Source organism: Grus americana, chromosome 3, assembly GCF_028858705.1.
Source record: "Grus americana isolate bGruAme1 chromosome 3, bGruAme1.mat, whole genome shotgun sequence".
Classification (NCBI taxonomy): domain Eukaryota; kingdom Metazoa; phylum Chordata; class Aves; order Gruiformes; family Gruidae; genus Grus; species Grus americana.
In genome coordinates, this window is record NC_072854.1 from 28,817,109 (window position 1) to 28,843,374 (window position 26,266).

Consider the following 26,266-nt stretch of genomic DNA (forward strand, 5'->3'; position numbering starts at 1 on the left):
TAGTTTCCGTTATGTTTTCATTTGAGAAAATATGTACCTGCTGCACACACCAGGTTGTTCAGTCTAAACTTTAAAGACTTAATAGCGGCTCACCCTGTGGGCTGCTTAATGTTAGAATTTGTAAATTGTTCATTTAGTGTGGTTTGAATATGCACATGCACTGAACACGACAGGAAAAATCACAGATCTATTTAACTATGGAAAATGTATTTTTAAATTTACAAAGTTAAAATAAGTAGTCAAACATACAGCCTGACTCTTCTGTTTTCCAAGTTGCTTAAACCTGTGCTTAGGAGACAAATTGGGTTTATTAACTTAAGGTACAGTGTAAAAAATCTCACTTAATCAGTTGAGCTAAATTAGGAATGACATATATAATAATGTTAGAAGTTTCCCCATGCATGTTGCTTTCGAATGAGGTACTGTGAACACTAATCACAAATGTGTACAAAATGGAATAATCGCATTAAGGAATCAGTATACCATAACGTGGTATCTTCTTATTTGAATGCATGGTGAACAACAGACACAGTAAAATATACTGCAGCTGCCTGATAAATAATTTTACCTCTCTTAGCAATTATTATGCACAGGAATACAACAGAACTGTCTATCAGTGCTGAAATCTCTTCACAATTTGTATAAGAATGAATACAAATCAATAGTTCTGTTGTATCCTATGAGTAACCAAGATGGATGAGAACATAGTGACAGTCTGTCTAGGCAACACAAGACAAATGTCTTCAGTGTGTAACAGGATACATATCACAATGTTTTCCTTTGTGGAGTTAATCAAGTACATTTCTTTATTGAGCTCTGTAATGTTATACATGTTTTTGACGAACTATTTCAACATGCTGTTAGTTTTTCTATCACTATAATTTCATTCAAAACATTGAAGATGTTTATTTTATCATTATCTTAAATTGTTGAGTCATTTACTTCTAAATATGTCTTTTCTTCAGAAAACCTTTCCTTCACACTAATAACAAAATTGAATTGTTTCAGAGCATGTATTCAAATTCAGAAAATATAAATGTCTCCAAGAATGTTAGATTGTAAACAGTAGATATTTTTAGTTTTAGGCTTGCTACAGTGAAATCAAGTAGTATTCAGCCTCCTAACGTGCTGACCTACGGAGGTAATTCTGAAGAGCATAGACACATGTCAGCCCCAATGCTTTCTTCCCTTTTTGAAGCCCCAAGTATGAGAACCAGCCAAGCATCTTAATTATACAGGAATAATCAATTGCGCAGATAAAAGCTGAGGAAACAATTTTGTTTTCTTCAGAGCAGTTTTGGGAGTCATATTGTACCCTGAGCTGAAGCTGATGTCATGCTTTCCCAGAAGGGGTAATCAGGAGATAAGCGGGAGGGTGGGCAGCGGGCTAGCTGCCAACAATGCCTTTGCTGTAGTCCATAAAAGTTTGCTTGCTCAGTTTAGGCCTTGGGTGGACTGTGGTGTGCTGTACTTTGATAAAGACATGCTTTAATTGAAGAATCTAGAAAGTACTGTGATTTGTAAAACATGATTTCTGGGGAAAACAAAGTGAGTGGAAATTTTTAAGTCTAGGAAACAAGACTTGGGGAGGGAATAACTTATCGGCCTTGTTTGTGGAGAGCAATACCAGAACTAATGGACTCAAAATTTTCATTACAAAGATTTTAATTTGAAATTTTAAAAAGGAATGGTATTGGGTGCAGGTGCCCATGTTTTGCTAGCGGGGTGCTGCAGGGCAGCCCCTGTGAGGAGAGGCCGGGGCTGCCCCATGCTGGACACAGCCAGTTCCAGCTGGCTCCAACCCATCCACCGCAGGGCACAGCCAAGCCCTGAAGCCAAGGTGGGGGTGTCTCGGGGAAAAGGTATTTAAAAAGGGGCAAAACCACCCCCCAGGCAGAGGAGGAGCAAAGAAGAGTGAGAAACAGCAGAGGGAACAACAAAGTCAGAGGAGGAAGGGGAGGAGGTGCTCCAGGCACCAGACCAGAGATTCCCCTGCAGCCCTGGGAAGAGCCCACACTGGAGCAGGTGGTTGTCTCCTGAAGGAACTGCAGCTTGCGGAGAGCCCACGCCTGAGCAGTGGAAACGTGGGAGGAGGAAGAAGTGGTGGAGAGAAACCACTATGTACCGACCATAACCCCCCATCCCCCTGCGCTGCTTGGCAGGGTGGGGGTTGTACAGGAGTCTGGAATGAAGGAGCGAAGTTGAGCCTTGGAAAAGGGCAAGGGAACGTGTTGTTATAATGTGTGTCATTTTGTTTCTCAATACCCAAATCTGTTTTAATTGGTAATCAAATAAATTAATTTTGCCCAAGTCAAGTCTATTTTGCCCGTGACATGAATTGGTAAGTGATCGCCCTGTCTTATCTCAACCCATGTCCTTTTTCGTCCTATTTTCTTCCTCCATCCTGAGTGAGTGAGCAGCTGGGTGGGCATTTTGCTGTTATGCAAGGCTAACCCAGCACAAGAACAAGTGAAAATGGTGAAAGAGAATGCCCAAGGAGGCTTTGGCAATCTCATTTAAGATCTTTAAAAGAAGATTAGACCAACATCTACCAGAATGGGCTAGGTAGAGTTAATCCTCTTTCACAGGAGGACAAACTAAACAATGTCTCACAATTCTGTATGTTACTTTGCTATGATTTGGTAGGAATGAAACACTCAAAAAATAGATAAAAAAATATTTTTAGAATTTTTTTGACCAAGGCAAAGATTCATTTTTTTCTGTATGGAGTATACTATAGATCACTTTAGAAAAGACAGCTAAGCTAAACAGCAGCAGTTCCATAAAATGTGAAGAAGGTGAAACTGAAATCAGTCATAGTGAAGTACAGCATAGAAGTATACAGAAACACTATCGTTTTGCATTCATCATCTTATTTCTTTAAATACCAAGAGGTTGCTGACCAAATAAACAAAAACCCTAAAACTTAGAATAATGTTGTTTCAGCAAATGTCCTGCTACCCTGCAATTTTATCTTTCCTATATAGTTTAAGAAAGTTAAACTAAAAAATGGAAGGACTACTGGAATAATGATAGGAATAGAGAATCCACCTGCAGAAAATAACCAAAAATCCTGGCTTGTTCAATTTAACATGACAGCTGAAAGAGCTTACTAAGCTGATCACTCTTAATAAATAACATATTTGGTTAAACATAAGGATAAAAATGAGTCATTAAAATAAAATACAGCGTTAGTCTAGGAACTAGACAACAGTAAGTCAAGAAAAAGAGTATTAATGATACATTCCATTTGTGCTGGAAATGAGAAGAAAAGTTTTAATCATTAAGAGTGACAATATCCAAATACCTCAATGTAGCCTAGAACAGGTCCTGTGGCCTGTGTCCATAAGACTTAAATTGATTTGCTTTACTCAGATATTTGGAATAATTTACAATCAAAACATCAGCAGATACAAAATATCCATCTCTGCAATGCTAGTCAGAAATACTGCGAATCACATTTTTAAAACAAGTATGCAAAATTGGAAATTTGATATGCACAGTACATAGAAGCAGAGGAAGTTCTGTTTCATAGATTCTGAAGAAAGACACCATGTCTGGTTTGTTGTCTACTGAGACATTATGACCCAGTATAAAAGAGAAACATTGTCCATTAAGAAGATGAAATATACCTACTACATTTCTTTCAATTATTACTTTGATTTAAATATTTATAAAGCTGGAAATTCTCCTGCATGAATCAGATGTAAATCATCAGTCATAGTTTAGCTGGAGAATAGATCTTTAAGATACATTTTTTTATAAAGCAAGTTGAATGTTAAGCAAAACTTTTAGTAATCATTCTTTACTTTCTGTTTTGTCAGCTGTTTATGGCTGAACAGAAAAAGATGTAAAGTGCAACTGTAAATAAAAATAATGTAATAACTTTGGGTGAAATAAATCTCAGAAAGAATCTCTTTTTTTTTTTTTTAATGAAAAAATAACAAATCCACCTGAACCCACAAGTCGATTTCAGAAGAACTTGACTTGACTGTCTTTCATGTACACACAATTGCAAACTGGTTGATAATGGTCTAATTCCAAAGAACTCTATCAGTTCATCAGTTGGGGACAATGTAACCTAAATTTGTTAAATTCAAATCATACAAATCTATTTGCATAGTTTAATCAAGCGATAATCTTTCCAGATTAGTAGCTTTTCCAAGATGGTTGCTGAAATGAAGATGTTCTTGTAAATATGATTCCAACCATACAGTCAGGCTTTAAAAAGTCGTATACAATTTGCTTCTCTGATTTAGAAGGCAAAAAAATTCCTTTACTTTGGAATAATTATGCTGTTATTTTTGCTGACCCAGAAGAGGCTGTTAAGTATACCAGAAATGCTTGTGATGGTATTTCATGAAACAGCCTTGACGCTGAGGTAGATCTAATACTGGCTACCTTGTGTTCCTTTTTGGAATGTAACATTGCTATTTCTGTCATAATCAAGAAAAAGCTGAAGGTTAAAAACTGGTGATAAGGGAGCACCGTTATTAATGAGCATTTTCTATGTGTCATGGAAGCTTTCATTAGCTCTGTCAGAAAATTGCAGGAATATGCTTACTATCTGCATGTTTCTAAAAGTCAGCTGATCCCAATGTATGAGTCGGTGAATTCTTCTAGGCCAAATGACGTGAAACTGACTTTAGCAAGTTTCTGCCAGGCAAAGTCTTTCTATTTCAACAAGGAATATGGAGATGATCTCTATGATGTGAACTGTGGTGTATCCAGTAAATTACAGATTTGCATCTTATGCCATGGACATTCAGTAGATGACTGGATCAACAGCATCTAAAGCATCACATCCAAAGGTGCATCTGTAAGATAGGTCAGATGAATTACTTCTTGTTACATAGTTTTCCAATTATAATGAGATCTTAGGGCCCTACATAACATCATTTAATCAAGGGAAGATAATGAGCTATTTATTAATGGTACACTTACACAATGAATATATATTTTGATTCCTAATATGTGTTAAAGATCTCTTCTTATCAACAGATATGCCTAGCTCGAGTGCTGTAACACGAAAATGTATGGGTGGTATTATCATTAAGAACATAATTATTATTACTATATTACCATTACAGATTATCAAAGGTTATAATTTATAAACAAAATCTGCATAAATGGTTTTTAAAAAGCATCATTAGAATTTGCTACCTCATGTGGTAGCACTGGCTTAAATATCTAACTCTTGATTCATAGATTACCAGTGTGAAATAAAAGGTCTTATGAGGGAAAATACTGAGCAGCATTGTCTCAGCAGAAAAGAGGAAGACCAGCAATGCATATCTAACTGTAGTCCACTTGAAAATTAAAGATTGATTAATGACCTTTAAGATCAGAAGGGATCAGTATTACCACTTTTTTTTTTTTTTTTTAGAGTAAGAATTAAGTGCTTGTGTTTGTGTGCTACACATTTCCACCCAAGAGATTTCTAAGGAACGTAATAGCCTTTTATTCATTTCTTATTTACAGAATTCTAATTCAAAATTATGATAACATTGTGTTACATTTTGCAAGAGATAGTGGAATGAAATTGGGAGGGGAGAACAAATGACTTAGAAGATTGCTAGTGCTATACTTTGCCATTTACTTCCCTTTTAGTTTGAGTGGCCAAGACATTGCTGTGAAGGGATTTATTCCCTTGAAGGGAATAAATAACTTGCATTGTAAACTCCCCCAGTGCAGAATATCCCACAGATCCTTAGGTATTCACCAACACATTTCCCGAAATCATCGAGTCAACAGAGAATATGGGTGGAAATCATGGGTTTCTGTGTCTGGAAGGGCAGGAATAGAAGGAGTTCAAGCATCATGACAAATGTGTAGTGGTTGAGTTAGAAACTGGTCACTGTTGAATTGACATCTAATGACAAATTCATGGAGTACTATTAGCCATTAATAAGACAGATTTATTGTAGGAAGAAGAGGCAGTGCAGTCACACAGAAAGAAAATGGCTTATAAGGAAAGAGAAATTTTATCTCCCAACTTTTAACTTCTTGAAAGGCTTCAAAGCATTCAGATACAGCCATCAAAAGCTTTATAATGTGGAAAAATTGGATTTCCTGATTTTCAAATTAATTTATTATATTTTTAAAGGTTTAGAAGCTATTTATTAAAGGTCACTTTCTGTGCTGAGTAGGTTTTGTTGGATTCACAGGAAAAATACTGGAAACAAGTAGCTCTCTGGAAATGTAAAATGAAATTTCTCTGTAATCTCCAAGCACATGTTTCTTAGACTCTAAGTGGCTGTGTCATTCTATAAAATAAAGCATTTGACATATTAGACATCAAAATTCAGCAGTATTCGCAAACTTCATGGGTATTTCCTAATATAGTCATATGACTACTTGACTTGCATAGTGTGAGAGTGAGTTTCAGTGACATCTTGTACAATTAAAGCAAATGCAAATGTATGAATGCATCCATTTATGGTTTGAGAAACAGTCTTTAAAAGTATGAGATGGTCATACACACATACACATCTCCCATTCGCAACTGAAAATCATGGGAAGATGCTTAAAAGAGCAGTGATGGAAATAGTGATTTGCAACAAATCTCTGGTTTTGTTGCACATAAATCAACAACTGCAAAAAAGTAGCTTTTAGCTATCCCTTCAGAAGACCTCTCTGTGCCATTGAAGAGAATCTGTCTGTTTAAGTCTTTTAATATCCCCAAACTGTAGACATAAGGATGATTTCTTGGAAGCCTCAAAAAACATTCTGAGGTGGAGTACCATTAAGAGTCACTTAGGTCTCATCGGCTCAAGTGGAGTGGAAGTCCTATTGCTCCCACAATTTTGCTTCTCCTTGGCAAGATGTGTACGTTCATTGGGGAACTCTCCATCAGGCATCATTCACAGTCTCTGTACATCTTATTTGAATCAATTCCTTAATAACTTTGGGGTTTTCTATTTAATTTTTTTCTTTGCCTGCTTTTCTTAGTATTTTTTTTTTTGTAATTAAATTGAAAAATCAATAGAAAGAAAATGTGATTTCTGGTTAGCATAAGTGCTAACATATAATTTATTTTAAGGTCTTCAGATGTGCTTCATATCACTTACCTTTACTACTTTACAGTTTAAAGATCCGAGTCCAACCTAATAATCCTCAAGGTTAATCTTTATGAATTAAATCCAAGAAAAGGACTTTAAATGGCATTTAAATGAAAGTTTTTTCATAAATACAGAATGCTTGCTGCTTTAATTTCATGTGTCTCAGGTTTTGAATATCAAGTTTGAATTGAAAGACAGCTGTGAGTTCTGCTTCTGCACAGCTCAGCACCTAAACCCATTTAAGATTCAGAAAACAGATCTGCTCTACTTAGTAGGTTTTCTCAGAGCCTGCTTAACACAATTCACAGGAGTGGATTCTGTACTCTATGGCAACATCCCAGTTTTTAAAAATGTAATAATTTAGTGGCTAACACACATCTAAAGGAGGCTCAGCCTTATGAAAGCATTCAATGTATGTCTGCTATTTCTTAGTGATGTACCTTGAAACTAGTCTGTAAGCTGTTCTGTTGGAAAGGAAATTGTTCACCACTGCTGAAATTTGGCTGAATATGTAGCAAGGAATTCAGATTTACTGGAGAAGGAGAGAAAGTGAAAGGAGGTATGGCTGAAGTCCATTAACAAAAGATCGTGTCTGAGAGATAAGACCCTAGGTCACATCTTTTCCTAAGAATGTTTTAAGCAAAATACAGAAGTAGGACTGGAAACAGAGCAGAGATTTCTCAGGTAATATATCCATTACACTATAAACTGGTGTTCTCATTTCTGTTCTCACACTAGCCGTTGAAGAAGAAATTTCATAGGATAACACTATTTGGAAATGTCTGGTTTTCCTGTGGTTCACATAAGACACCAATAGTCATATTCCATGTTCCTGTTTTCCATATTCCACGCAGGAGGTCAGAGGCAGACAGAAAAAGGCAGTAAGCACTGTAATTCTTCACATTGAAATGTCTAGCAGACAAGCACCCAGAATCAGAAATGGGACTTGAATTCTCAGCTGGGAAATGTCACTTTCCCAGGAAATTTGAGAAGCCATCAAGCAGCTCTCTGGAAATAAAAATGTTCTCAAACTTAATCTTAAAATTGTTGCCTTGCACTCTCACCCCAGAAGAGGGTCTCCAGACTGAGAATTTAAGAGATTAGGCAAGAAAGATAGGCTGCTGATTGCCCTGCAGCCCAATGGTTCATGTTGCTGATTCCATGTCATTTTGACAGAGTTGCATTACATAGAATTAGCAGCCAACAAATAGTGTGGCTATTGGGACACACCATGGAAAAGAGGAATTGTAGACTCACATTGAAACAGTTCTAGAACTAAATTCAGTAATTTTCTAAGTAAGTGGAAGTGTTTCAATGCCTAGATTATTATGCCAAACCTTAGGCATCATTGAATGAATTTTCACTGAAAAGTAAGTTGTACTGTGTGTAAGACTCAAAGCTGTTACCTAATTATACTCAGAACATGTCTACCAACCCCCTTAGATACACGAAGACCCAGAGTTTATGAATCTCAGATGGCCTTAGGGGGCAGATGGGAAGAAAAACTTACACCCTTGGTATACATGGAACAGAGTTTTAAATGTCTGAGGAAGTTTCTTGAGAAATATAGGCATTAGGTACATTTAGATACTATTTTGGATTTTACTCCAGGTGCAGAAGTGGTGGCTATGTCCTAAAGTGGATTTAGCTTTATGTCTGCTTTATGAGTGGCACGTTCTACAGAAGATAGAACAAATTGTGTATAACCTAAAGATCCCAGTGTTGTAGAAGGTATAAATGAATACATAATTATTAACTATTTTCTTGGCTGGGATCCATCTACATTTAGATGTCTGTAGTGTTTGGATCCTATTCTGTATATGAAAGTGGCATCCATGATTCAGTGAACTCACTGATGGGAATAATTATGTTGAATCAGAGACTTGTTGACTATGCTGTCAGTTAAACTCAATTTATATTGTTAATTATACCATTATAAATTTTACTGTCTATAATACCTGCCAATATTGTTTCATGCTTACCAATGGAAGACACTAAAATAACTCTTAATATCCTCCAAAATAAAACACTGAATGGTGGAAAAACTATTTTGTGTAGAGTTATCATTCTGGCCAGTGCTTATTTCCCAATTAGTTTATTCACTTGCTCTTTTGCTTTATTTAATCCTGACTCCTCGCCTTTATAGTTTTACTTTGCATAAAATGAGTCCACTTCAGCTGCTTTACTTACATCCCTCAAATGAGCTTGAAATCCCTGCATAAATAGAGTCTTATACCAAATACATCACCTTGCTGGCATTTGTATGCTTGAAACAGTAATCTTTCAAACATACTTAATTTATGCTAAAGAAATCCAAGTGATGTTTTCTTGTAATCAGTAGTAAAACTCAGAACCTGGAGGGACATTGTCATAGTTTTACTACATAGAACATTTATATGATGCTCCTAAGTACTGGTCACTTAATTTTTACATTAAATTTACATTTACAGAACATTACATTCTGATGCATTCAACTGAATGCCTTCTCGTTTTTTCAAAAGATTATTTCTAAAAGTAATTGTTTGATACAAAAGAGTGAATACTGATATGTTACCATGGTTTTGACTGTTACAAATCAATATGAATATACTCCTACAATTCAAGTAGGAATACAGATAGTAGTCATATTATACTCCCAGGTGGGTCACAAAATCAGGATTAATCTGTTCCCTGCAAGATTAACTTCACACAGTGAACTGCCTGCTTTGAATTAGTTTATGAATCAAAGATTTACCATCTTCTCCCAAGCTTTTTGCACAATACAGGAAACCTCATCACAACTCTTGACATTAGTTGTGAACAGAACAGAAAAAGAAGGAAGAAAGGTTCTATTCTTTCAATAAGAAATTAAAAAATGAATCTTATTTTTAGTACTGAATTAATGCACATTAAGAATATTGAATTTTGAATTTTGTTTAACAATAAATATGAGACTTGACTGAATTAAATTTTCACGCTACTACTCAGTAACAGAAGTCCAAACCTAAAATACGATTTTTTTTTAGCTAAATAGGGTAATAGAGGTATCAAATATCTGATGTTTTGCATCAATGAATTGACGTACACGAGAGACACCTGTGATGCTACATATTTTTGGTTCATCTGTGGCAAAAGGGTGATGTTCTAATGCCTCTGAGATAAAAAGCACATGTCAAGCTCATTTCCTATGCTGACATTTTGAGACACAACCAGAAGAAAATTCCATTTTCAACTGAAGTCAGTGACAAAACTTCCACTGTCAGGTTTTCATGCTTCACATTTAAGTGTCTGGGCTACTCTTAGTCACATAAGGAAGACTATTTTCAGCAACATTTTCTCAATATTATAATTTCCTGTTTCCTCAAGTCTAGTAAATATTTCAGAAATATAAAGAGGATTTCAGCATAAAATTTTATGTCCCAGACTGGTCTAGCTGGAACTTTAACACATTCCTGCTAGTGACTTGAATGATGAATTACTTCACAACACCTTTCTGATTCTCTGTGAAAGAATGACTGACAGTGGTGCAGAATCTAGCAGAGATGCAACAGGCTGATGACATCAATTTTCATATCTAGACTGTGACAGTAGCCTTATTCTTCCTCTAGAAAAAGATGGAAATTGCACAAACATGGAAATAGGTGTGGCAGCAAATGGAAAACGTGGAAGCTGTATCATGTTCAACAGATGTTTTTCTTATGATGATGAGAAAGACAAAGGGTAGAAGGTTTGGCCTGGCCAATCTGTAGCCAATATGGAGAAAAGATAAAATATCCATCAATATAAACAAACAAGCAAATAAAATGTCTGCTTTAGCTATAAGTAGCTGTATATATAACTGTACTCTTTGCAGGCTACAGGGTGTTGCTTGTGGGCTGCTGCTAATATAACAGAGACAAAAAGATGAGAAAAGTGTCAGTATGAAAGAAAGCTTCTGCCCTAAAGAGTTTCAGCCCTTTGGATGTCAGTGGATAAAGAACAGCCATCTGCAAATAAACAACCTAGTAAACAAGGCAGCAGACTCGTGTCAGAATTGTTTAGGTTAAACAGTAGAATAGGGAGATAAATATCCAAAACTTTTACACAGTAAAGAAAGACCTAAAAATTATTAATTTGCAGATAACTTTATACCAACAATTTGGCTCTTGCCTTATTTTTCTCAAATGCCCCCGTCTTCTAATCATCCATCCTAGAAAACCCTACGTTACATCTGTGATTTGTAGAGAACCAATTATTTTTTTTTCTCCAGAAATAATCTTTGTAGCTGACCTTGACAATCATTAACCAGAGAAGAAAGGAAGGAAAGAAGAACTGCTGTTTTAATTTATCAGTCTGTTTTAAAAATATTGCCTCATTAAATATTGTCTTATTATTTTCTTTTTGGTTTTTTTTTTTTTTTTTCCCTACAAATTCTCTGTATCTTGTGGACATTTTCCTAGTATGCTGAATGCAGTGTCCTCCAAATTGTTTTGCCAGACAATCAAAGAGAGTTCCTATCTGTTTGTTCCAGACTGGGATGCTTCTGAATCCATACTATATAAGAGAATGTATTCATAATTTTTTTTTTTCCTAAAAATTTCAATCCACTTTTTGAAAAGTTGGGGGGGGGGGGGGGGGAAGAAAGTCCAGAGCTTTTTTTTTTTTTTTTTTACATCTTTGGTCTCAGTAATTTCTTAGGCTGGTGCCAGTTATTTTAAAAATCAAAACTTATGGAGCTTTGGAGTTTTACAAGAAAATTTATTACTTTAATATTACACTCCTGGACTGTATCTGGAAGCTAAAATTTAACTGCTGTAAATACTTGGTTCAAAAGGATGCGTAATTAACCTTAACTCTTTTAATAATATTCTGTTATGTTTTGACAATCAAACAGTAAAACTTCAGCATGAACAACTCCTGTTTTTATTGAAATCAACAGACAGAAACCATAAATAATTGTTACATGCCCTGCTGGTAATACCAATTAGCTACCATCATACAGAAACTACTGTAAACAAGTACAGCGTATTGTACCAGGGATTCAGAGGTTTGAGCTACAAACAAAATACACAAGTTTGAATGAATCACACATCACATAAACCCCAAAGAGCATCTCAAAACCAGATTAAACTAAAATGAAAGCATGAGATGGCAAGTGTGCTGAAAAATATGTTCCACTTTTACATGTTTTCTCTACCTCTTGTTCTTGCAAGGAAAGTGAAAGATGGTCTAGATGTCAGGCCATCATGATGCTCAGTGCCTAGGAAATCTGGCTGTTTTCCTCTTCTAATTTTCAGCTGGCAAGCAAATCCGTTTCCTTGCACCTACACAGCACAGGACATCGCCCAGTGAGGATAACTGTTCTAACATGGAGTGTGTTAGCATAGGTTGTAGATGCTTCGCCTAAATTAATACACTGTGCTTCTCAGTAGGGTTTTGTAGCCTCAGTTAGAGCATCTTTTCAGCAGAGTTCAGCTCTTCCCTGTTCCCCAGGCTACCTTTGGTACCACCAGCACTGCACTGTGCCATGCAGATAAACTGCTCCAGGGTCTACAATAATGGACAAGCCTTCCCTAGTGCCCAAGTTGCTGAATACTTGAAGTAGACAGTTCTTCATGCCTCCCGATGGGGCTTTTCTGCCCTTTCTACTACTTTCCTAGTACTTTCAAGGAATCCTTCAATCCTGCAGTTGTATACTATGCAATAGAAATGAGCCAGCTATTCATAAAATACAGAAGCCTCCACTGGACCTTTATTTTTTTCACCAAAAGTCTGAGGAAAGCACTATAGTGAGACAAAATGTTGTATTTAGCAAAAACTCAAAACAAACAATAAAAAAGCACCACAGCCTAAGATAAGAAACAGAATAGACATTTTTAAGCATTTAAAACTTTATAAATCAATATTTATTTTGACAAAAATTCAGGAAGGCAGCACCATGAAATTAAGTTAATTAATTATTCCCAAGCCAGTAATGGCCTTTCAAGCATATAAATATTTTCCAGCTAATAGACACAGAGGAACAGTTTCTCTGGGGCTGGCAGCTAATTCAGACTTGTTTTTATCTCTTCACTGGTATTTTCTTTGAGCATATTTGGCCACCCTTCACTGCATTTGCACATTAGTGTGCGGCAATGGAATTACGAGGCTGAGAGCCATAATCATCCCTGCTCTGGTGTGGGCTCAGGGACAGCTCACAGATCTTCTCATCCCCTGTGGAGTGGGGTTCTCACCACAGTTTAGAGGCTTTGAGATGCCTCAAACATCGGCAGCAGCTCTCCTTCTGGCACCTTTCTGCTCTTTTTTGTTCCCAGGGCATCCCTCTAGCCGGACTCACTGAGCAGGCAGCAGTGGCATCAAGCTGCTTTCCTGACTTTTGCTGGAAGCAGTGCTTATGTGAGGAGGGTCACATCTCCCAACAAGCCGATGAAAAGGAATCGTCTGATGAGACTACAGAAGCCCTGAGATGTCCAGAATAAAAAAAAAAAAAAAAAAAAAAAAAGAAAGAAAAAGATTTCTTTGTGAACAGTAAAATGCTTTGCTAGAGTGGCTACCTTCAAATCATGCAGTGCAGTCACTTCTACATGTAGTTGAAACCTCTTGTTTCTGTTTGCTTAGTTTGACAGACTTTGTCAAAAATGTTCTACTCCAAAATGAAGGGCTGTTTAACACATTTCCAAATAGAAAAGAGAAATGTCAAAAATATTTCAGCTATTTATTTATTGTGGTTTTTTTCCCCCATTTAGATCCCAAAACTACAAAGCATTTATGCGTGAGGTTAACATTAAATGTTACACATGTGATTAAACGCTATGCTGAACTAAGTCCTGGCTCTGCTCTTTTCCAAGAACTCTTGCCCAAACTGAGGTTTATGTGTAAGCAGTTTCTTAGCTTTTTGTAGCTGTTATCATTATTGTGGAAAGTAATTATATCATGTTTGCTCAAGCTCTGTTGTGTTGATTTTTTAAATAAAAAAAAGTTTTCATTGCAATTTAGTGACTTGGAGCCTGATTTTTTTCCTCCATTATACTGATGCAATACCATGAAACAATAGAATAATTAAATCTATCGGCACATAAAAGGTAGGAGTGCCCTTCCAAGCCTCAGCACAGCTCTGCATTGTTCGCCAGCTCAGTCAGCAACCACACGCATTTATGTTTGGTGTCTGTGAACATGAAGCCCAGAAGCACGCTGGAGAAGGAAAGAGCAGTGCACATTTGCCCTATCTCAGATCTGGCACATGACAGGGTTGTAGGAACCACTGGATCTAGATGCAGTTTCTCTGGTGGGTCTCACCTATGTGGCTAGACACCTACCAGTACTCAAGATCTCTAGTTTAAGGCCAGCAGAAGTTTGTACATGCACCCTGCTGAAGTCTCCTTCACTGCAGTTTGGACAGATGCTGAAAGACAGGATGACCATAAGAAGGACCAAGACTAATTTGTATTCAGTCAAGAAATTCTCATTCTTGAGAACTGAAAAATACTCATTGAATTGATGAAATACTCATCATCGTAAATCCTAAATATGAAATTTGTGACTCAGACAACAGACATTGCATTGGCTAGGTTACAATTGTGTATTCAAAACCATATTTTATTTAAATTCAACATTATGACTGTGAAATAAATTCCTCCATTGTGTTTTACCAAGCTTCACAGGAAAACACAACTCTAAAATGTTATGAGGCATTAGCAAGAAGGATTTTAGCAAAATTTTAAGAGTATGAGCTGCTAGAATTAGGCCTATATTGGGAAGGTGATTTCAACTGCATTTCTGCGTTAATTACTATCACCTCAAAACAAAGTTTGTGGCTTAGCTATCTCTTACTTAGATTTTTGTTTTATTATGTCTGTCTACAGTTTCAAAAAACTGTATTTTAATCTGGCCCTGAACATTTCTCTGGAATTCAGTGCGCCTATGCATGAAGAAAGCGTTTACAGGATCAAACATCTCTTCTGTAAAAAGTTGGCTCTGTTTTTTAATGGCATAGGACTGAAACTAAATCCACATTAATAAAATGTTACACAATGTAGAACATAATAATGAGTCATTTTCATAGTTTTGCTTGCAAGAATAGATTAGAGTAATTGTAAAATAATTTGCACATTCACACAGAAATGCTACCTTTGTTTATACAACAATGTGATTTTAATTCTTTGGGGGTTTTTTGACTGTATTTGTGATACAAATATACTTTAATCTGTTTTTTATCCTTCTTGAACAAAATACTTTTTAAAAAGATTACCTTTTGTCGTCACTTATATTAACATCTGTAAATGTTCAATGGTTAATGAATTCTTCTAGCTGACTTCCCGTTTGTGTTTTCTTTACTGTCTGTCCTTAGTTTTTGTTCAATAAGTCCTGATTAGCAATTTTATGTCTTATTTATGTACTTTTCATCTTAGAAAATTCATATTTCATACTATGTGAGGGCATCTGTGCAACAAAAATAGAATGTACCTCCTTTTATTTCTATTTCTCAGAAAAATAACTTATTCTGATCCAGCAAATCCTACTGAGAACTGAAGTCTTTCCCATACTATGCAGGTCTACTCTGAGATTACTGTATCACAAATAGAGATTTAATTGACTCCATTACAGGGCCCTTGTTTTCTCCAGATTTTCTTAAAAAACCCATTAAAGTTGATATTATTGTAGCAATGAACTGTTGTACCTCTGGTGCAATTTATAGACCACACAACTCCAAAATCTAGTAAAACAATTTTTTATTTTTTTTTTTTTTAAATATAACTCTCTTGGAGGCTTTACTTTTGCTGAAGTAGTTATTTAGTTGTGCATTCTGGAATGGCTGTTCAACAGGTGTGTGCACTCATACAAGTTAAAGTTAATGAATTTGGGACATGATGACAGGTCATCATACACTCTGAGTGTAGCCAATTGTAACTTGAGAATTTATTGTGCATTTTGAGTCTCAGAAAATGACTTTTTTTTTGCTAGAGAACATAACCACCTCTTTCTTCAAAGATACTCTTCCTAACAGTGTTTGATTTTTCATTTTACTAATCACAGATCAGCATTGCATCCAGGACTGCATCATTCTAAGCCTAGTGCAAACACCAAACAAAGAGATGATCCTTGCCCCACAGATCAGGAATTATGAAACAGTGTACAGAGACAGAGAATGAAAATCTGAGGAAACCAAGAAACTTCAGTCGTAGTGCTGCCTAGCCGTTGTGAAAATCCTGCAGTCATTATGTCAAAAAGAGAAGCTTAAGGGACTTCTAAAGGAGATCAGCAAAGGGGTTTTTTTGTAGGCATTGTCAGGGAGTTCATCTGAAACACTGGGGAAGGAGGAAGGAAGATATTTTGAAAGAAAATTATTTGAAAAATGAGATGGGCGAAAGACTCAGGGACAGGACTGACATCTTCATGGTGAATGTGAAATGATAGATAGGATAGGAGAGATCATGGAAGACCCTGAGAATGAAAAAGCCTATTATGTTTTACATTATAAAGCAGAAAGAATGAGTGAAGCAATACACTATAAGAGGTGATATGGTCAAAAGGAGGAGTAAGAATAGTCTTTGCATCACCGTTCTAAATAGATATGAAAAAATGTTCAGCTTTTGGCAAATCAGAGAGACTTGAGATTTCTAGAGATTTTGCTTAGCGGCTAAACCTTGCAGATTTATTCAGTGCAACATACATTAGCAAATTTAAAGAGGTTTTTTTTTTTAAATAATGATCCCCATATTACAGTCCTAGGAGTTCTACTGAGAACAAAAAAGAAGACAGCAGAGACAAGTAGGGGGAAAGAGGAAAATCTGTTTTATCTATGTTCATCTCTGACTAAACATCCTGCTTAAGAAACATGTCAGTTAAAATCTTGGCATGCAGGGAGATGTTCAGGATAGAACCAATTTTGAGCATTACCCACATATAGATGCCAACTGAACATGAGTGCTAGCAAATACAACTTTGGCCCTAAAGAGTTGTCTGCACTTAGTTGCAGATCACCAAGAAATTTTAAACACCTTTTTCCTGATCCTTGGTTCTTGTTCCTTCTCCCTCTCCAGGACATAGTCTAAGTATGGCAATGCAGCTTGCTTAGAGCTCCTTCAGCAATCGCCTACTTCTGCATCTGGAGTGAAATTCAGCTATGTGTAAAATGTCAGACAGTTTAAGGCAGTTGGGGGAATTAGGAGCTTACAGAGTGCCTGGACTTTCAACTAGCCCTAGATTAAAAGGAAAAAGATAACTTTTTTATTCTGAAGAAGCAATCCCTTCTGGTATTTTGTGAAATGCAACAGATGCAGTGCTTATGTTATTCAAAGGCATATACATAAAGTCCTAAATGCATATAGACAAGAGCTTGTCACTCTTTGTCATGGAAGTCAAAATCTCATAAAATTTTAAACAATAATCTTATCAGTGCACTGATTTCAAGCATATAATAATCTATGAGAAGACCTCTGCAGGCCTTGTCCTAGTTTCTCATGTCACTACCTTTCACATTCTGGACTCTGTTCTACCTATAAAAAGGATAGCACAGAGATCAAAGTTAACCCCACTTCTAGCAACAGATAGAGCACAGAAGCTTAGCACAAACACTGGAAAAGTTTGATTGATTTATCTGAACACTGGTTGTCTTGAAAGAGATCAAATTGGCACATAAAGCTGCAGCTGTGCAAAGCCATGTATTGTTGTTTTAGAGAGTCTTACAACGTAAAAATATTTTTCGTGAATTACTGTGGATCAGACTTTGCCAACTCCCAGAAGAAAACTTCTGTGAAACAAAGTCATTGAGTACTTATTAGCACCAATGTGGACTTTTCAAAGGTTAAAAACGCTACTGTGATTGAACGGTTACCTTGCTTCCTAAAAAACTATTAAGTACTCTCATTTTGTGATAGCCTAACACTGCCTTCTGCTAAGAAGTTTTCCTAGCCAACCTAAACCAGAAACATTTGACACCAGACACACTGCACAGAGCACGAGTCAGCGTGCCACAAGAGTGCTGGGCCCTTTTGAGCTCTGTCCCTTCAAAGTACTCCATGGACCAAGGGTGTTTTGCCCAGACAGGGTATCTTTGACTTCACAGTGCTCATGTGTCATAAAGAGCTCCCTGTCTCTATGCCCAAGATCAGGGTCATAGATTCCCCCTGCTCCCTCCTTAGGACATAGAGCATTTCTATTTCACTTTCCCCTACCTCACCACGATCACTGATGATTAAATTCTGCATTAAAACCTGAAACCACTTAAAATACAAATCTCTTGAATTAATAAATTAATAGTATGGTACGACATCAGTCAATGAGCTGGCATGCACTTGAATGAAAAAAGAATTTGGCGTACTGGTTATACTTTCTGAGTCAACCTCTTCTCATCACTTTCCACGGATTAATTCCACATCGGTGATTAGGTAAATCCTTATTAATCTGTGTGTTTGGGATAGCCTGATATCTGTGGATTTTCAGACATTTCCATACTTGATCTTTGAGTTTACCATGCAAGATCAGTATAAAAGTAGAAAAAGAAGATTGTAAGGTTGATAAAAGACTTAGCAATATGATTAGAAATTCCTGGCACATGATGACATTTAAAAGATATATTAAACATCAAACACTTTAAAACCACATCCTTCATTAACTTTACAGCAGAGTTTGACACTGCCAATTTAGGATGGAGGGTGTGAAATGGAATTTAATACAAGCCAAAGGAGGAAGGCAAAAGAAACCCTGCCCTTCTCTGCTTATCGCTGAAATGCTTTTCCTCCTTCCTTCCACTCTCCTTTTCCCCTGAGTGATCAGAAAGAGCATGTGTGTGTGTCAAATCATTCTGGTTTCGGTTTTCTTTGCCTGTTCTTTTCCTCTGTCCATTTTGCTGGTCGTCATAGTTACAGTGACCTCAGTCCTCCTCATCTTTCAGGGTCTTACAAGGATTTTTTTAAGCTTTCTCTTGTAACAGTGTTTTGCAAGGCCAGCTTGTCCAATTCTTTAACTGTTATTGTGTTTCTTAATCTATTTGTCCCAGCAGTCTCCCCCTTCCCTGTGCTGTGTCCTGACAGACTCCTCAGAGCAGGCTGAAAGCGCTCAGTTTTCATCTTCACCCCAGTATAAGTTTCTTTCTGACAAGACTCCCGACTCTAATCTTTCCTTTCCTAACCTTTGAGTAATATTTTGGCCTTGTCTTCGTGTGGCTTTAAAGTCATACTTTTATAATGCTTTTAGACTGAGTTAAACCAGACAGTCAGAACTGTAGTATCTCAAACTGCTTTTGCCATTTTTTTTTTTTTTTTTTTTTTACTTCAGTCCCATCCTCTGACTCGTGGCTATGAAGGAGTCTGACCGAGAGGCTTTTGCTGTACTAGACAGGGCCAAGGTCAACCTTGAAACCACAGAAACATGAGATGGACTTGGCTTCTCCTCAGCACTTAATATCCTTCAGCAGAGGGTCTCGTATCGTCTCTCTTGGTCAGGCTACTACTCTTAGAACCGCTGCTGTAAAAGGGACTAATCACTGGCAGGGAGGAACAAGTACGGTGCTAAGTCAGAGGTGAGTGGCTCTTACTGGATCAAGGTTTATCTCAGTATATCCCTTCTGGCACAGAAGACTGTGACTCCATGTTGGATTGGTTCTGCTTGGCAGTTTGGGCCAAAACTTTGAGTAAGGACTGAGATCTCTATGATGATTTTCATATTAGCACTCAAACAAGTTTCAGAAACAAGTTTTTTCTGTATCTTCTGTTAGCATTAATTCAGAAATGGACACTAGACCTGAAGATAACTAATTGGTTATACAAGCACACTGTTACAGGAGTAGCTGCTGCCCATGCGATCACACGTCCTTTAGTCCAATGGTGATTTTTGGGTTGGGGTCTTCTAACATCTAATTGGATCCTTCTTCTGTGTCCAGGCAGGCAGGCTCTTATCTTGTCGACTTGCAGTTTCTGCAGTTTTCCCTGAAGGCTGGAGCCTCCTTATCTTCTGGTTTACACTCCTTGTGCACCTGCCCTTGCTGATGGAACATGGAGAACTGAAGAGTCCCAGACTGGGAAAAACACTACTGAGACATTAGTGTGATATCAAAATACTTTTCCATACTAAGAGACTAAACACAGCACTGTACTAGCTGTTTGGAAAACTACTAGGAAAATTACTGAGAAAAATACCTCTGTCGCGGCCTAAGGCTTCACAAATCTAGCAACTCTTGCTAAGTAAAGCTAAGCAAACAGCACAAAATACACTCTATTATATTCCGAAGTAAGTTATTCTGATTAAAACCTACTTTTTACCTTAAACAACTAATATCCCTCAACACACACACATTATAGTTATATCAATAATGCTAGAGACAGCTTGAACAAGAAAATGGGTCTTTAACAGTGTTTACTTGGTAGCCCTTTAAAAGACAATGACATATAATGCAACTATCCATCCTCTAAACCATTATCCAACTGTAGACTACCTAGTAAGCAGTTCTTTTCTATACATACAAAAATATCAGGTCTGAACTTGCTTATATGCGTAGCCATCCTAAAGGATTTTAGGTATACAGTTAGCACCAAAATCTACTTTTAAAAAAACATACGTATGATGTATATATTAAAAATACATCTGAAACTGAAATACTGATGGTAAATGTACACAGCTGCAGCTTCAATGGATACCTGCAGCACTCTAGTGGCCATTCTTCATAAATGCAACATCAAAAGCTGGAAATTATTTTGGACAGTAGAGCTTTAAAGGAAAAAAACGCCTAACAATAAAAATTAAATGGCTACAGAGTTAGACATGAAAGTTCTGAAAATGAGCAATAACATACTGTGCACACACTGATTAAATTTATTCAAGCAAACCTGTTTTAATTTAACAGCATTCTTGGTCTGCATTACAAATATAATGAAAGTAGTTTGGAGTGGAATGCATTATAGTTTGTGGTCATTTTATCTTTTGATGTACTAGCTCACCAGTTCAAGACAACTTAATTACTGGGAGCTTTATATAACTCACTTTTCCTTCACCCCACTGACTGTAGGAAGGAAATAATAGGCAATACAAATGGGAAAAGACTCTCTCCAGTCCTTATCAGGTCCTTTCAAAAATGAAAGATTTTCTTTTTTCCTTGCAATGCTTTTTCTATCACTGTGAGATGTCTGTTTTCAGTGCCTGAAGTAATAGATTTTACATCTTTTCTTGTGGAAGAGTAATAAAAAAATGAATACATCTCTCTATGAGAAAAAGGATTTTTACTTGTTTTACTTGAATATTCAGCTTGTTTTACTACATTATTCACCTCATTTGTTTAATTAGCATCCAGAAACTGCAAAACACAGAAGCATGGAAGTGCTTCTATATAAGGAGCAGTGACTGTCAAAGTGATCATAAATAGTAAATTATCTCCTATATGCATATTCATATTTTTTTTTCACAAGAGAGTCTAAGTATCAAATACTAGAATTAATATTTGCATGTTATTTCAACTTTCATCATATTTATATGTGTCTACCAGCTGGAACTCATTTAGGATAAGGAAAAGCACGTACGGATGTTTTATTCATATGATTCTTTTTTCAAGGAAGGTTGTAAACAAAAATGTGTCTGTAATTTTGTTGTAGGAGAAACATTCAAATACCAAAATGCTGGACATGAACAGAAGAACCTTAATCAAGTAGACAGAGAAGGCAAGGCACAAATGTTAAGAAATTACAAAGTCCAGGATAATGGAATTGCGTTTCTGCACTCTAACCAGAGGCAAGTGTTGAGCACAAAGATGAAGAATAGGGCATACACTACTGCTATATGGGAAGAGTGGCTGGAAAGCTGCCCAGCAGAAAAGGACCTGGGGATGTTGGTCAACAGCTGGCTGAATATGAACCAGCAGTGTGCCCAGGTGGCCAAGAAGGCCAACAGCATCCTGGCTTGTATCAGAAATAGTGTGGCCAGCAGGACTAGGGAAGTGATTGTGTCCTCCCCTCTACTCGGCACTGGAGAGGCTGCATCTCGAGTACTGTGTTCACTTTTGGGCCCCTCACTACAAGAAAGACATTGAGGTGCTGGAGTGTCTCCAAAGAAGGGCAATGAAGCTGGTGAAAGGGTCTAGAGCACAAGTCTTATGAGGAGCAGCTGAGGGAACTGGGGTTGTTTAGCCTGGAGAAAAGGAGGCTGAGTGGAGACCTTATCACCCTCTACAACCACCTGAAAAAAGGCTGTAGCCAGGTGGGTGTTGGTCTCTTCTCCCAAGGAACAAGCAATAGGACAAGACGAAATGGCCTCAAGTTGTGCCAGGGGATGTTTAGATTGAATATCAGAAAAAATGTCTTCACTGAAAGGGTTGTCAAGCATTGGAACAGGCTGCCCAGGGAAGTGGTTGAGTCACCATCCCTGGAGGGATTTAAAACGCATGTAGATGTGGTGCTTAGGGACATGGTTTAGTGGTGGACTTCACAGTGCTGGGTTGATGGTTGGACTTGATGATCTTAAAGGTCTTTTCCAACCTAAATGGTTCTATGATTCTATACTCTCTTACAACAAGTGGAGAGATAACGGATGCTAGAACATTAACATTTCGCAAAATACCCTGTTGGAATAACTGCAGTGATGCTATGTGGTGAAACAAAGAACTATTATGACGTGTATTTTTGCCTCCAGAATCAGAAGGCACAATTTCTTTGCTATAGAAAGCCTTAGGGAAATGTGGCGGCCACTGATCTTTGACATTTCAGAAGGAAAGGAACAAATCAAAGTTTTGAGTTTTTCCAGCACTTTCAAAATTCAGGTTGCTAATTGGAGGGATCTTTGCTTCCCTCCATTGACAAGCTTTGCACAGACTTTCTATCTTTACCAGTAGCTGCTTTCATTCAGCTGTGATTCTTTTCACATAGTTTGAGAGACTGAAGAGAGGACAGCACTTTAATAACAGAAAGAAACACAATTAGGATCCATCCACCTGCACTGAAATCTTAAGAACCCAAAGAAGCATCCACATATAGTCAAGGATGAGACGCAGTGCCTTTATGTTCCCAAAGAAAGATCTTGTTTGCCCAAGTGACATACTTTAACTCCTAACTAAAATGGCAGCACCCACTCTGGAGACATTCAAAGCTTCCTCATCCTCTTCACTGTTTATTTGGGAAACTGAAGTTGTGTTTCCATATACCCTTAATTTGGCAGTATATTAGCTTAGTTGTTGATCCCTTATTCCCATCACAGTACCACCACTGAAGCTACAGCAACACAGCTGGGCCAGGGAAAATACTTGGCTTGGATGGATGGGTTCTATCCCACTAACAGTTGCAAGGACAGAAGATGAGAATGCCTTAAGACAAATATGATTGAACTGTGGCTTGTAGCAGTATGGTTGAATAGGAGCTGAGATTTTGAATAGCTGGAAGTTAGATAGTCAGGACATTGCCTCAAATAGACATTAGGAATTGTAGGAAATGCATTCATATCAATAACATTTTTCATTTTTCCATGGGTGCCAACCATATCTTGGGTACAAGAATAAACAGTATCAAGGCTGTGAGTTTTTGCACAAGCTTTATCAGAACACAGGAGCAGTTGCTCATCATGATGCTCTGGGCATTATCCAAAACAAACAGGAAAGCAACTGTATCTTACTTCCAAGGATGGGCCAGGAGCTCAGCCTTTAATGGGAAGTGTGCTGAAAGCACTGGTGATCAAATGGGCTGATCACAACTGTCTGTCCATGACCTACAGCTGAGGAAATATAACACCAGAGCAATGAATTCCTTCTCCTTGGCTGAAGCCTAAAACAGGTGCATCCAGGAAACTGGTGGAGCTCAGGTATTGTCAGAATTAGATGCTGTTTGTTCATATATATAATTAAAAAATACCAGCTAATCTCTTTCACTAGCGCTGCTACCTTTTGGCCAAAACTTATCTACACAATTGCACCTGGATGTGACGATGAATAAGAATAATGGAGATCAATTTCTTGCTGGAGAGATATAAAAATGGATCTGATTGGGACAAAGTGCTTAGTACTTCAACTGAGAAATGCATCTTACTTTTCTTCTGTAAAACAGTATGAGCACCACAGAGAACTTTAGCAGCACAGTCTGAGGCCAATATACAGGCAGGACTATTGCAGCTGGCCAAGAATGTATAAACAGAGAGGACAAGAGGAAAAGTAAAACAGTAGGCATGAGAAGGAGTCCGGTTTAAGTATGGTGCTTCTAATCAACAGCATAAACAGAAAATTTATTTCTGTCTGTCATTATAGCATACAAGATGATACCACATATCATTATAAAGACTGTGAAGGGGTAAGCAGAAAGAAAACCAAAGAAATTGGCAATGGTCAGAGTCTAACTAAATTTCTAGAATTTTAAAATTTTTGAGATGTCCATTGGTGAATATCAGCTTAGACCCTTTTGCTTTGATGGACTTACATCTGTTTACATCATCTGAGGAAATTATATTTTCACAGGTACGTCTTTATTCTTTCCATATTTTTTGTCAATTTGGATGTCTAATGAATAATACTTTTATTTGAAAAATAAACCTTTAATAAAGTTCTATAACACAGTGCATCTCCGTTAGTCAATAGATACATGATGAGAAGAATGTATAATATACATCTCTGATCAACAGAGAGAGTTACTGCATGTGAATGTGCTACTGCTTACTTGTAAGCAAGATGCTACCGTGCTAATGCAAAGTAAAATGTGTGTGACGGGGGGATTTATCTTAATGACTTCAGAGACCCTCTCCAATTTTAATTCCTAAATCCAGCTATAGATGCAGCACTAGTGTTCAAATCTGTGTGCATGTTTAAAAGCATACTTGCTTCTCCCTTCCTTTTCTTTCTTTTTCTCTCCTGCAAAATATGGACAATAATAAGTACACTGTAATCAGGGCTTGAAAAATACTCACACATTAAGAAAAAGACATTTTTCCCCTTGGCAAATGTCATCACCTCTGCAAAGGTCAGGCTTTCATTTCAAAACATACTTTTCACCCCTTCCAGTTGTGAGGATAATTGCCTAAATGTGAATTAAATGGGAAGAAAACTGTCTTCCTAAGAGCGCAGACAAAACACTCCCCAGCCTCTGCAGTTGCTTGAATGTGTCAGCTTTTGCTGCTGTTACTGCAGACCCTCCGGTCAGCCCTGCAGCCGAGCTGGATCAGGTCATTTCCCCTCCGTTGCTGCCTGGGAGGTGATGAGCATTGTGTACGCAGGCAGAGAGAGCCATCCCTCCTGGGAGCAGCGCACAAACACTGCTGCCTGCCAGGCGAGCGCACACTGGCAAAGAGCCTGTGCCACTATTCTGGCAGCAGCCAGGATGAGAGGGAAGAACAGAGAGGGATTTCTTCAATTTTTTAGCAAGTAGAGGAAAGACTGATGGCCGGGAAAGTACTTTAGGATCGTAGGAACTTGCAGAAGTCATCATTCTTACATCTTCACAACATGGATGTCTCACCTCTATCCATTTTCTCACTATCCTCTCTCTCCGCAGAAGAGCTCAGAATAGACCACTGCTGCCCAGGCCCTTCTGCTGTGTTTTGTTACAAATCTTTCTACTTCCAAAAAATATCTTTGAGATCAATAACAAAGAAAAAGGTTTCCACCATTTAAAATGACATATCAGATATGAAAGAAGGAACGAAAAACTCTGAAAAGTATAAATTTCCTGTGTCATGGCCTGTCATTTTGTTGAAGCAAAAGACAGGACCTACCAAGGAAAAACCTAGTACAAAAGTAAACAGGTTATATTTTATTTACATGTTCTTGCTATTTGTCTTTGAAAAATCCCCGAAGTATAAAACTTTCTCTGTAATGGCAGGAAGTGCAATACGAACTATATCCATACCAATATTTCATCTCTCTGCAGCAGGAAGGCATGCTCCTGAAATGTATTTTTTTCTCTTGGGTTATCTCTTTTCTCATACATTTTGGTTCTGTTCACTCAGGGTAGTAATCTTTCGGGCTGTGATTTCTCCAACAAGAAAAGAAGCTGTATTATTCATCTTGTACTGGAATTCAATCCCACCCAAAACCCCAATGCAAATCTCATGCCACTGAATTTTCCTATACAGGTAATCATGCCCAAAGTACAGTCTTGTTATCAGAAAGATTTTTCTCTGTATTACAAAGGTTTCTTTTATGAACTAATCCAGGGTGCCTGGAGAGCTTTAACTTTCCATTCCTATCTACAGATCTGCCACGTGGCTCAGGCCACATGGCTTGCTGAATGCATTATCTGAGCTAAAGCATAGCTCGTTTCTCTGGGCACTTTTGCGATTTCCATACCTGC